This window comes from Hyperolius riggenbachi, chromosome 1 (genome assembly GCF_040937935.1).
Source record: "Hyperolius riggenbachi isolate aHypRig1 chromosome 1, aHypRig1.pri, whole genome shotgun sequence".
Classification (NCBI taxonomy): Eukaryota; Metazoa; Chordata; class Amphibia; order Anura; family Hyperoliidae; genus Hyperolius; species Hyperolius riggenbachi.
The window spans coordinates 494,891,347-494,904,905 of NC_090646.1; the positions used below are offsets into that span (position 1 = coordinate 494,891,347).

General features: G+C 41.7%; 1 protein-coding gene across 2 annotated transcripts in view; it reads right to left on the reverse strand.

The window, feature by feature from the left end:
* Positions 1-12,406: 12,406 nt before the first annotated feature.
* The window catches only part of TXNRD2 (thioredoxin reductase 2), a 137,915-nt gene continuing 136,762 nt past the window's right edge, over positions 12,407-13,559 (reverse strand). For both annotated transcript variants that reach the window (XM_068243267.1, XM_068243260.1), the window contains exon 18: positions 12,407-12,857. The gene's annotated coding sequence lies outside the window, so the exon portion shown is untranslated. The remainder of the gene's footprint in view (positions 12,858-13,559) is intronic.

Sequence of the window (13,559 nt, forward strand, 5' to 3'; positions counted from 1 at the left end):
GTGCTGGGTTGTGTGTATTCACAGTGCGGCAAAAGCAATGAGCGAGCGAGAGGGGAAGCAATTACTTCCTCTGTTCGCAGCGTGACTTCCTGCAATACCGCCCTCTAATGGGTGGCATTGCAGGAAGTCACGCGGCGGGCAGAGGAAGTAAGGTAATTGTTTCCCCGCTCGCTCATTACTTTTGCCACACATAGCTGGAGGGGGAACGGAGACGGGAGGGACCCAGGTGAGGGAAGGCAACCTCCCTCCCCGCCGCTGTGCCTGCTGCCCCCCGTCCTGGCTGCTAACCCCTCAGGCATACCTGGAAACACCTATAGGGGTGAGGTTAAGGGGAGGAGCAGGCAGTAGGCAATGCGGATCTCCTTCCGTTTCTGTGTGCAAGATAGCCTGTGTGGAGGGAGATCCGTTTTTGCATTGCCTTTCACTACATCTCCGTGTATCCGAGATCGATCCGGGTCCATGAAGTCCGGACTCTGCGTTCAGTTTTTCTTCACGGATCCCCCAGATCCATTTTTTCAAGTGAGTGAAGACAACTGCTATTTTTAACATTGGTATCCGTGTCTCCGTTTTTGGTCCGGGCCCAAAAACGGAGCCACAGATACGTTTTTAAAACAAATGTGAACCAATTCTAAGGCCGGATCCCCATGTCTATCAGCTTTCTGCATCAGTTTTTCTGCATGAGTTGTATGACAGTACTGCATTGCTGTCAATTGTCATTCAAAGTGTGATTAACATTGGTTCTCAGTTTTCCTATGCAGAAAATGCACAGAAAAACGGTTGAGTGTGGACAGACCCAAAACCGACAGGATAGGACTGGGCACCTTTTTATGTGTGAACCAAGCCTTTAGGCCTCTTTTACACTCTACATTGAAAAACTGATGTGCTTTAACTTTCCATAGCAGTGCATTGTAAAACAGTTTTCAGTTAAATCGTGTATAGTGAGAACTGAGCCATAGGAAAACATGGACATTACTTTGAAAATCAGTTGTCCTTTGAGTTATAACTGAGAGCCACTGATTAACTGTAAAAGGACCCTAAGGGCACGTTTCCAAAAGCACGCTTTCAACTGCGCATATGGAAAGGCGATCGCAGGGACATCAGAGAGTGCGCAGACTGCACTCTCTGATGTTTCCATACATGCGCTGCGATTTACCACTGAATCGCAGCGCATGGTTGTCTGCATTTCGGGGCGATTTGGCCCACGATCCAATTCAGTATAATGAATGGGATCACAAGCTCCGCCCCTCGGGGGAGTCACGTGAAAGGCAGAGCCACGCTGAGCGCACGGCTCTGCATTACTTAAAGTGGAAACGAGCCCTAAGGGCATAGCTGTACCGTCCAGCTTTCAAAGAACTTGCCCATAACACTTATTTCCTACGACACCAGTTTTGATCAGCTGCAGCAGGAAGCTGAAGCCTAAACTGTCACTGAGCAATGTGAGTAGAATTATATGCAATTAAATACATTCACAATTTAATCAAACTGCTAAACACTTAGATACGCAGATATCTAGGAATCAAAGACAACATGTCCGTGAAAGATAAATGATGTATGAACACCACTTCTTAAACGATATCACAGTGCGATCTAATTAATGTCAACTTCAGCTTATAACTAAAAAACTAACATGGGCAAAAGAAAAATTAGACTGTGACAACAGTTACTTATCTCCCAGTTAATTAAAAAGAGGACAAAGAGTCATCTATCAAGTCTGGCAGCATGACATGAATAGGAGGCACAGTGACCCTTCTGAAGGAACAGCCTCGCACAGCTACAAGGACACACAATGTGGGAAGTGGCTTTAAAAAACACAGCAGACAACTGACAGACAATTTGAATCTGTTGTTGTTTGCCAGCACTCTGCTACACATTTGTGAATGGATAGGAACGGGATGGCCTGGTCATCACATGAGGAGTGACAATGAAACTCAACCGTAGATTGTTCACAAGAAGTCAAAGTAGGAAATGCACCATTAGCCAGAGTGAGTGGTGAAAATAAAATATGTGATGACAAGAAGGACACATTCTGTATCAGTCTATTGCAGTGCAGGTTTCCAACAAATAAAAGCTCTACTTAGAAAGAAACAGGAAATGCTTAAATAGATAGACATTTCCCTCCTCTCAGACATGACATCTTTCAGGTGCAGATTTCCCCCCTAAATCCTCTACCAATAGTGTCTGGGCAGGTCACAATTGCCTAGATTTCTTAGTAGCAGCATACCTGTATATAGTGGTTTTAGACCAGGTCATAGACTTCAGGAATCGGTTAAAGTACAATCACAGGAACATTATTATTTTAGATTTGCATCGTGTAAAAAATTGTTACAACCTCTTTTGAATTTTACTGTTGACTCTGTCCCAATAGGCCAGGTTTTCGACGCCTTAGGTTCTCAATGACTTTTATGTGAATCCTGCTGCTTAGAGCTTGTCAACCAGGGCTTGCACTTCTATAGGGGCAAACTGGGCAATTGCCCCAATGCCCCTGAGTGCTTCCACTACACTAAACACCCCCCCCCCCGGTCCCCCCAACTTTACTTTGGTCCCAGGGCCCCTCCAAACATTTTAGCAGCTGAATGACTCACCTGTCCCGGTTAGTGCTCCTCCATTAGTCCATGCATTCTTCATCCTCACAGGGGCACATCTGTTCAATGAACTGGTGGTATGTCTTCATGTAATAACGTGCCAGGTCATGGAAGAGAGGCGTCCCTGTGAGGATGAAGAGACTAATGCAATGACTAATGGAGAAGCAGGCTTGTCAATAATATGATAACAACAGTAAGCATGCAAGCTTAAAGGACAACTATGACAAAAACTATTGAACATTTTAAATCCATCTGCATGCACACAAAAAAGGCATACATCTGCCTTATTAGTGCCTAATATGCACTATAAATGACTATTTTTCATTATGTCACTTCTGTAGGATACCATAGTACAAATTGGACAGTTCTTGACAGTACTTGAATTACTTGGACTAATACTCTACTATTCTACTACTAATCTGTGACCTTATTTATTGTCCAATGCTATGTAACAAGTAGGCGCTATGTAAATCCAATAAATAATAATAATTATAGATCTGATAAGTTTTGGAGTAGTTCATCTCTATAGGATATTCCTTTTTTTTTACAAAAGCACTGCCTGGGCAGCAGTGGCACAGTCTAAGTAAATGAATAGTGGCATGCGAGAAGACGGTTTATAATGGCGGGTGTTTGTAATTTGGGGACTCCCTGTATTTGGAATATAAGACGAAATGGCCCATATGCACTTTTACAAGTTTTCTTCTAGGAGATAATTTTTCATCTTCTGTTTAAAATAACTTTTCAACACTCTGCAAAAGTAGGTAAAAAAAAATTGTCAAAATTATTATTTTTGTGTTTTCTGGTGGCATAAAAGGCATTTAATTGTTAAGGTGTGAAAATACCACCTAGGAGAAAACTCAGGGAAAAAAGTTAATTGTATATAGGCCCATAATGACTTTTTCTCCCCAATTCAACTTATGGGTTTTACAGATATAAACGATCTTGATATTATTAAGGGGATGGAGAATGAGGTGTTGGGTTTGAATGGCGGTTGCCTCCCTCTTCATACCATTATTATTATTTAGTATTTATATAGCGCCGACATCTTCCACAGCGCTGTACAGAATATATATAGTCTTGTCACTAACTGTCCCTCAAAGGAGCTCACAATCTAGTCCCTACCATAGTCATATGTATATATTGTGTAGTGCATGTATTGTAGTCTAGGGCCAATTTCGGGGGGAAGCCAATTAACGTATCTGTATGTTTTTGGGAAGTGGGAGGAAACCGGAGTGCCCGGAGGAAACCCACGCAGACAAAGGGATAACATACAAACTCCTTGAAGATGTTGACCTGGTTGGGATTCAACCGGGGACCCAGCGCTGCAAGGAGAGAGCGCTAACCACTATGCCACCGGACTGCCCATTATGAGACTCAAGTCTATGCATACGTCCTCTATTCAGAAGAATAAGTCTCCTTATTTAATGACTGCATCATGAATAAAATAAAGAACTGGACTGATGATTTGGGGCAACACAACAATTTATCCCCTAGGAAAAGTTCCACTATGGATTTAACAATCTGGAGGCGTTATTGCTAAGAAGCGACAAGGGTGGGAATAGTGTCCTGATGCCAGAGAAAAAGTATTTGGATGAGGTAAAAAGGCAATTGAGCCCAATGTTATGAGGTGAAGGCCAAACTTAATGTAGCAGCTCTGCCGGCGGAGGGAGGACGCGAGCAACTGGCGTGGAGAAACGTAAGCGGAGGTTACCGGCAGAACTCCATGAAACCAATTGGTCAGCTCGGGGGACCGAGCGGGGGAGAGCCCACAGGAAAAACTCTATGCCTGGCTAACTTCGCACAGATTGTGAGTGCAATTTTTTAATACATTTTAACAGTTTTATTGATCTCTATACAATGAGGAATATTTATTTCTTTGAGGTATTATATGGATAAAGCACTTTAACCTTTTGCCGACCACGTCACGCCGATGGGCGTAGCCGCGGCGGCAGCCCCAGGACCGAATAACGCCAATTGGCGTAAAGTCCTGGGGCTCTGTTTTGTAGGAGATCGCGCGCAGATCTCCTGCTTGGGGGGCGGAGTTGCGCCCCGCCTTCAGTCTCCGAGCGGCCATTGCCGCTCGGGAGACTGTTAGACGGCGTGATCGCCGTCTATTTAGACTGTGCAGCGCTGCGATCAGCAGCAGCGCTGCACTGGGGACAGCCGTGTGACACGGCTGTCCCCCTGGGGGACAAGAGAGCAGTCGGCTCTCATAGACAGAAGCATATGACAGCCGATCGCAGTAATTGGCTGGCTGTGGGGAGGGAGGGAGGGAAGGGAGTTAAAGAAACAGTGTTTTTTTAAAAAAAAAACACGTACAATGATATTTATTTAAAAAAAAAAAATAAACATGGAGGGAGCGATCAGACCCCACCAACAGAGAGCTCTGTTGGTGGGGAGAAAAGGGGGGGGGGATCGCTTGTGTGCTGTGTTGTGCGGCCCTGCAGCTTGGCCTTAAAGCTGCAGTGGCCAATTTTACTCAAAATGGCCTGGTCACTAGGGGGGGTTTAGCCCTGCAGTCCTCAAGAGGTTAAAGGGAAACTCTTGACATAGTGACTGCTGCAAAGAGGGAATCGTTTGAATAGGCGAGGGAAGCCGGTGAATGTCTCAAATGCGCATCTTGACCATTGTCATTAGTGGTCCAACAAATTTGGTGGGTCGCTCTCCACGAGGTGTTGGTGGTGGGAGTGACTAGAGTTGAAACAGCGCTGGTCAAATATGTGTATTTATGCTTGTAAGAGGAAAAGCCTGAGACTGCAGCGCTAGGAGAACCCTTTAAGGGACTAGATTTTTTAACTGATTGATGAAGGATCAGGAAAGTTTCTAGCATCTAGTTTCCATGATTCATTAAGAGACTATAGTAACCTTTGGTTGCATAGGGTGTAATTATCATTATTGAAGGTTGCACTGTGATATAGGCCTAATAGCCTGTAATTTGGTGATTTTGTAGCGCTGTGTAGCAGTAATAACTGCAAGTGGATGAAAATAATGATTTTATGGACTCCATACTGCAATTTATGTTGAACTACTACTATTTTTCTTTTGACAAAAAAGAGGCTGTACAGGAACAAATACATTATATTTTTGACATACAAGATGCATGTGTCCCATTTGGAATTTTTGTATGTGAAAATTGTTAGGGATGGTGGCACTTTAAAAACTGCCACTTTCAGGAAAGACTGCTGGTAATCTACTACTTCATTATGAAAGTAATCTTCGCTCTCAGTAGAGGGCTATCCCCACTGGATAGTTCCTTATGCTAGGTACACGCCATACAATTTTCTGGCAGATTTACCTGCCAGATCGATTTTTTCCAACATGTCCGATCTGAATTTCAATCAATTTTTCAATCTTTTTGTAATTGTTTTTTTTTATCGTTTTTCGATTGATTTTCTTTCAGTTTTATGAAAATCAATCAAAAAACGATTATAAAACCATTAAAAAACAATCGGAAAAATTTAAAAATCTATCGAAATTCAGATCGGACATGTTGGAAATAATCAATCTGCCAGAAAATTGTATGGTGTGTACCTAGCATAAGAAGGAACTGTTACTAGGTAACAGACTTATGAGGCTTATGAGCAGTGTTTCTCAACATTACATGGGTATGTCCCCCTTTTGAAAGCCTGTGCTGGCCAAGTACCCCCTGATAGGGTAAAAACTTAAAGAGGAACTCCAGTGAAAATAATGTAATAAAAAAGTGCTTCATTTTTACAATAATTATGTATAAATGATTTAGTCAGTGTTTGCCCATTGTAAAATCTTTTAAATCCATGATTTATATTCTGACATTTATCACATGGTGACATTTTTACTGCTGGCAGGTGATGTAGCTGCTGCTTGCTGTTTTGGCAGTTGGAAACAGCTGTAAATAGCTATTTCCCACAATGCAGCAAGGTTCACAGACAGGAAACTGCCAAGAGTACGTACTTTTCTTGTTTCTTGTGGGAGGGGTTTCACCACAATATCAGCCATACAGCGCCCCCTGATGGTCTGTTAAAAAGTAATAGATATCTCATGTAAAAGGGGGTATCAGCTACTGACTGGAATAACGTTCAATTCTTGGTCGGAGTTTCTCTTTAAGTACCCCTTGATACAGATACACTTAGTAATTGATAATTGTTTCTAAATAACTTCCAAGAATTTGCTATTGTTTTTAATTAGCTGAAATACTAGTTTAGATGTTGTTTAAATAGGATTTGTTATTTGTTTATTAAACTGAATTAAATACATCAAGCCCAAGTACCCCCTGAACCCATCAGAAGTACCACATGTTGAGAACCTAGGAGTTAAAGGAACGACCAAGGGCTAGAGGTTATCTAAACAAGTTACTGAAAACAGCTCTATACAAGGCCCTTCACAATTATCGGGCTATTCTGTTAAAGAAAAAACACAAACCAATGTTAGATTTATATGCTAGATTGATAGCGACTTATGGGGGCCATCGGAGGAAATTGCAGGAGGTATTACAGCAGATCTAGGCTAACTATGGCCCGTAGGCCATATCCGGCCCGCGTGTGCTGGATCTCTGACCTGCTGACAGGCAGACGGGTTTCTCTCCTCTTCCCCCTCCATCCCTGCAGAGTTGCGAGCGGGCAGCGGGGGATTTGAAACTCACCTTGATTGCCGATTCCCGCATCTCCATGGCATCACATGAGGGGACGTCGAGACGTGCCAGGGTACTACACACTGGCTGCAAGTGTATAATACACTGGCAAGTCCCGACGTCCCGTCATGTGACGCCCTTTTGCCTGTCTGGCATCACTGCGAGCACCTGTACCAGGTGACACTGGCACACATAGCGATGTCACTACATAATGTCAGTGTCATGTGGTACAAGCGGTCGCGGTAATGCTAGACACCGGAAGCCAGGATTCGTGCTGGAGTGAGATTTCAACACTGTACATGGGCACAGGTGTGGCGGGGGGGGTCGGGGGTGGTAGCATTTAGCAGGATGTTTTCCAGTAGATTTCATCTTGAAATCTATTGGAAATCGATTTGCAGTGTATGGGCAGGCAATAGATCCCTCTGATCAGATTTGCATATCACAGAGAGACTGGTCTAATGTTTGATCTGGTGGCACACCAAGTGATGTATGGACACATTAATACAGCATTTTCTTAACCCTATTTGGTGCATTCTTTTAGATTCCATTTCTGTTCTTCAGATTTATTACCTGAGGGATGATCTGTGGGCTTTAACTTCTGAAAAAGTAGCAGGCCTTTAATGATTTACTTAGAAAGGTCAGTTGAAAGGAAACTGTGCCCCGTTAGACAATTGTTTGTCACCTGTGTAAACTTAGTGGATTCACAGAGGAATTAAAATCAGGGATTAAATACTTCTGCAAACAGTAAGGTTCAGTTTAATGTCCCTACACCAAACACACACAAAGGAGAGGACATTTCTACAGAAGCTAATCTAATGCTGGGCATACACGGCACATTTTATATTATCAATGGAGACACTGATGGCTCAATTGATAATATTCAACCTGTACGATACCCCGCCGGATCGATACTGCGCTCGATACCGGCGGGGAGGAGAACAATGGGAAGAAACAAGCGGCTGATTAGCAGCGCCCGCGGGGACGAGCGGGAATCGAGCGGTGACACGCCGGCATTGAGCCGCTGGCTCGATACCGGCGCAAAAACTAACCGTGTATGCCCAGCATTATAGTATATTCTGGCCCAAGGAAAGGGGACCATAGCAAAGAATTAAAGGGAACCTGAGGTGAGAGTGATATGGAGGCTGCCAAATGTAGCCCATTTAAAACTATGCAATTTACCTGGCTGTCCTTCTAATCCTGTGTCTCTAATACTTTTAGCCATAGACCCCAAACAAGCATACAGATCAGGTGCTCTCAGTCTAGTCTGACTGAATCAGCCGCATGCTTGTTTAGGGTTGTATCCCTATGGATACATTCACACAGCAGCGTTTGCGATTTCGATCAATCATAAACTCGCTGTATTCAGTGTTCTGGGGGCGATTGCACTGTAATACTCGTTCTATTGAACGGGAATCACAAGCGCAAATCGGACTGTATTACAAGATTTTTCTGCCAAATCGCGATCGCAGGCAAGTGGCGCTCCAAGCGCCGAGTGTGCTACCGGCCCTGACTCAGACAGTACTGATGCCAGAAGATGAACAGGACTTCTGGCATTTCCCATGCCTTGCATGTAATTTGAGACCGGTTGTGGACATGCATTTGTAATGCGAATTTGTGAAAAACCAGTGCGTTTTCATGCCCTCTTTGAATTAAAATTGCAAAAAGCAAACATGAAGAAGCATGTTAGATGGATTCGCATTGGTATGGACCAATGACTTTCATTACAAACAATGCATGGTGCAAAAATCTGTAGCAAGCAGTCCGTTTTGTTTTTCGCCAAAAAGATTTAAAAAACAAAAACCACTTTCAATGGAAACTACTCCATTAAAGAGACACTGAAGCAAAAATAAAATGATGATATTATGATTTGTATGTGTAGCACAGCTAAGAAATAAAACATTAAGATCAGATACATTAGTGTAATTGTTTCCAGTACAGGAAGAGTTGAGAAACTCCAGTTGTTATCTCTATGCAAACAAGCCATTAAGCTCTCTGACTAAGTTAGTCATGGAGAGGGCTGTTATCTGACTTTTATTATCTCAACTGTTATTGAACTATTTACTTTTCCTCTGCTAGAGGAGAGGTCATTACTTTACAGACTGCTCTGAAAGACTCATTTTGAATGCTGAGTGTTGTGTAATCTGCACATATTATAGAATGATGCAATGTTAGAAAAAACACTATATACCTGAAAATAAAAATATGAGAATATTTTCTTTGCTGCTAATCTTCTAGTAATTATTCATAGTACACAACCAATTCACTATATCATATTTTTTTTTTCGCTTCAGTGTCTCTTTAAGTTACAAGTATGAACGCCTCTTGCTGCGATGGTCCACACTGCACTCCACCTCCCTGACACTTCCTGCTCCACAGGAGGCAACGCAGGTAACTTAACCCTCTACCTCCTTCAAAACATGCGGGTACAATTGTCGTTTCTCGCAAAACTGTTCTCGCTCATCCCTACTTACAATATCTATGGCCAGATTTTTATGAATACTGATAATTTATAAATCAGCCAAAGCTATTCACCAGTAAATATGTGACAAACCTTTCATATATCAGACATTTTAACCCTTTAATAGATTTTTCCGTTGTTCAGTAATTCATTATAAAATTCTGATGATTGGCGTTTTCGCTGGAGACTGCTTCATCTTGTATAAGAAAGATGAGTGCCAGGCCCATGACAAACTGGCATATCCTATTTGGCAAGCCTATAGATTTTCCATTAGTTAATGAAGTTTGCCAATGGCTCCAGCAATACAGCTGCTAACATTATGCAGCACAAAGCAGCTGTTAAAAATTCAACCGTCCGCAAAAGCAAGATTGATAGATAATGAATCAGCCTACAGGTAGAGGAAAAAATACACACTCAGACTCCAAAATGTTGTCAAATTGCTTCCTCTTACATGTTCAATAATTACTACCTGTTATATTGCTGAAGAAAGAAACTTGTTCAGTCAGGCTGAGATAATGAGAACACTGTGTTTCCACACCTCAGATCTAATTATAACAATATTCCAGCATGCATTACAGTTGTGCACAGCTCAAACATATAGGAAACAACTACTAGTACTTTGTTATTGCAACAACAAAACAAACTATGTACCTTATATTTTACAGAATGGCCATTTAATAAACAGGAATGACCAAATCATTTCATGTATGTTTTATGTTGGTCTGTATGCTAGACTAGACCCTTGGCAGAATCTAGATATACATAATGCAGACTATGGCCCCTATTCAATTATCTTTTCTCCTGAGTTTTCTCACAGGAGGTGTTTTTTTTTACAGCCTATCAATAAAATACCTTTTAAGCCCCCAGTGTGCAATTAAATACTCCCAACGAGTTTGATATTACCATACTTATCCTACTCAGTCTTTAGTACTATTTCAATTATGTTCGATGAAAATTTATCTTCTGGGAGAAAATTTAAAATGTACTGAATAAGGACCTTCTTGTGAAATGTTTTGGGGGTAAGCTCACACTTGTATGTGTAGAAATCTTGAGGGCTCGTTTCCACTATCGCGCAACGCATGCGGATTCGCACATGTAATGCAAGTGGATGGGCCTGTTTCCACTGTAGCGTTGTTGAGGTGCGTTTTTTTCAGCGGTGAAAAAATGCACAAAAGAGCCGCAGAATTCGCCTGCGAGTGGAATGCATGCGAATCGCATGCAATGTATTTAATAGGGAAATCGCATGCGATTCCCCATGCGTTTTTTGCCGCGAATTCGCATTAGTACCAATGTAAATTCACACAGGCAGTGATATGGTTAAAATCGCATATACCCTCACCTATGCGGAATCGCATGCGAAATCGCGGCAAAAAACGCATGGGGAAACGCATCCGCATGCGATTTAATCAGCGGTGGAATCCAGGCGTTTCCGCACCGCAATAGTGGAAACGAGCCGTGACATATTTCCACATGCATTTTTTCTGACAACATGCATGTTTGCATGCAGAATGAGATGCAAGCGCACACCAAAAGCTCCCAACAGCTGCAGCTCCTGTGTCCTGTGTTTCTGACTGACGTGTCTGAAGAGAGCAGAGGAAATGTAACTAATTCTCACAGCTTTTCATACTGTTTTTGCTTTCAGAGTTTGATATGTTTGATATTTGCTTTCTGTAGTCTGATATGCAACTCTGGTTGTGCATTGAAGCAGACACCCCTTCTGCAATTGATTTGTCCCAATATAGCTAAATCCTACCCTCAATAAATTATAGTTTTTGCCTCTGATATTTAACATGAAAAGTAGGAAAATGTTTACACAGCTACTTAGACATTATTTGTACATTGTCATTTTAGAACACTTGGGTATCGATAGTATTCCTTTAAGGCAGAGCTGGAAATGGTAGACACATAAAATATTGATACTTTGGGCACAAATTTGGTATTCTTCACTTAGGGGTGTACTCACTTTTGTTGCCAGCTGTTTAGACATTAATAACTGTGTGTTGACTTATTTTGATGGGGCAGTAATTTTACACTGTTATACCAGCTGTACACTGACTAGTTTACATTGAAGGGATATGGAGAGTTTCCTTTTAAACAATACCAGTTGCCTGGCAGTCCTGCCGATCTCTTTGGCTGCAGTAGTGGCTGAATCACACACCTTAAACAAGCATGCAGCTAATCCAGTCTGACTTCAGTCAGAGCACCTGATCTGCATGCTTGTTGAGGGGCTTTGGCTAAAAGTATTAGAGACACAGGATCAGCAGGAGAGTCAGGCAACTGGTATTATTATAAAAGTAAAAATCCAAAATCTCAGTTTAGGTTCCCTTAAAGTGCCATATCTTCATTGTTGTCCCATGAAAATTTTTTTAATAAAATATTTAAAAAATGTGAGGAGTACTCACTTTTGTGCAATACTGTATAATAAAGATAAACAATTCTCTGTAGAGAAAGAAGTATTTCACTTTTTGTTCAATATTGGCAAATATTCCCACAGACTAACCCCCCCCCCCCCCCCTCCACACACACACACACACACACACACACACCCTCCAAAACAAGGCTGATTTTGGCTGCGCTAGTGTAGGCGCAGTACAGAACTGTCCGTCTTCGAGAGCCCGATTACTGCCAAAAACTTTTTGTGGCAGCACAGAGCAGTCTTTAGGACCCAGAGCCTTCCCTCTCCATAGGCAAGTATCTGGGCTTTTTTTTTGGTTCACTTTTACATTATTGTCCCCAGTAACAAAAAGATACAATAACACATTATCTGGTATAAAATAGTGCATTTATTATAAGATATTTCCTAACATAGCTAAGACCTGGAAGCCAGCATATTCTCAGGCTTGTCTACCTCTGATTGAGTTTACACACAAGTCATCATTAACTGGAATCCCATTCGGCTCTTAGCACAATACATAGTATTCCCAATACCACCATCCCTGAAACTATATGCCAAAGAGCAGCCTGCACAGGAGACTAGACAATCAGCACATATACTCTGTACATTATACATCTGCTGCAGTCATTATTCAGTTACACCTGCATTTGGCTCAATGTTTAGTCAGTACTGTTTGGGTGAAGGTAACTATGCAGCTTTGACGCAACAGGTGTTATGCAAACCAGGGGGACAAGCATTCAATACAATTACTTCTACCAACAGATTCCATGCTTTCCTTTGCTGATTAATACGCTTTGTGTTGCAGATGACATCTCTCTGAAAAGAAAAATCATGTCAAAATGTTACTTTTTCAAAAAAAAAAAAGAAAGAGAGGAAATTTGTAAGTACAGTACAAGCATTATTTAAGAGTAAGCAAACCATCATATACTGTAAATAGGCATTATTTAAAGCAACTTAAATTCTTTAACATTAATGGACTGATGTCAATAGAAATACAAATAAAGATTTGTATACAAATGCTAGTTCCCAACAGGCATTCTTGTGAGTTTGTGTGAATACAGTACTTTGAACGTATATGAAAAGCACACAAACTCTTTTGTCTAGAAACACAAGACAAAATACATACAGACAACTAAGGAATGGAAAAAAACAATACATATTTGTACTCGTGTCTCTTTTTCAAATGGCTTTTTAGTCTTTACCAAGACATTGCCACTTTCTCAAGGTAACCAAGCTTATGTTCTGTATTTTTAATATAAAAATCAATTCCTTTTCTCAGACAAAGACTTCTAAGGTGATCAACCTGCTGCACCAAGGTCCTAAGGACAAGTATGTGTTGCTGAGCTGGTTCAGTAATGTGTCTCAGTGTGCAATAAGTAGGGACATCAGAGAGCCCAGACTGCACTTATGGGCTGCAAAGCTGTGTTTCAGCAGTGCACTGCTGCGTGCATTTCTGTGCAATGAATGCAGTGCTGACACATTCAATGTAACTAAATGGGGTCAGGGCTGCAATGCTGA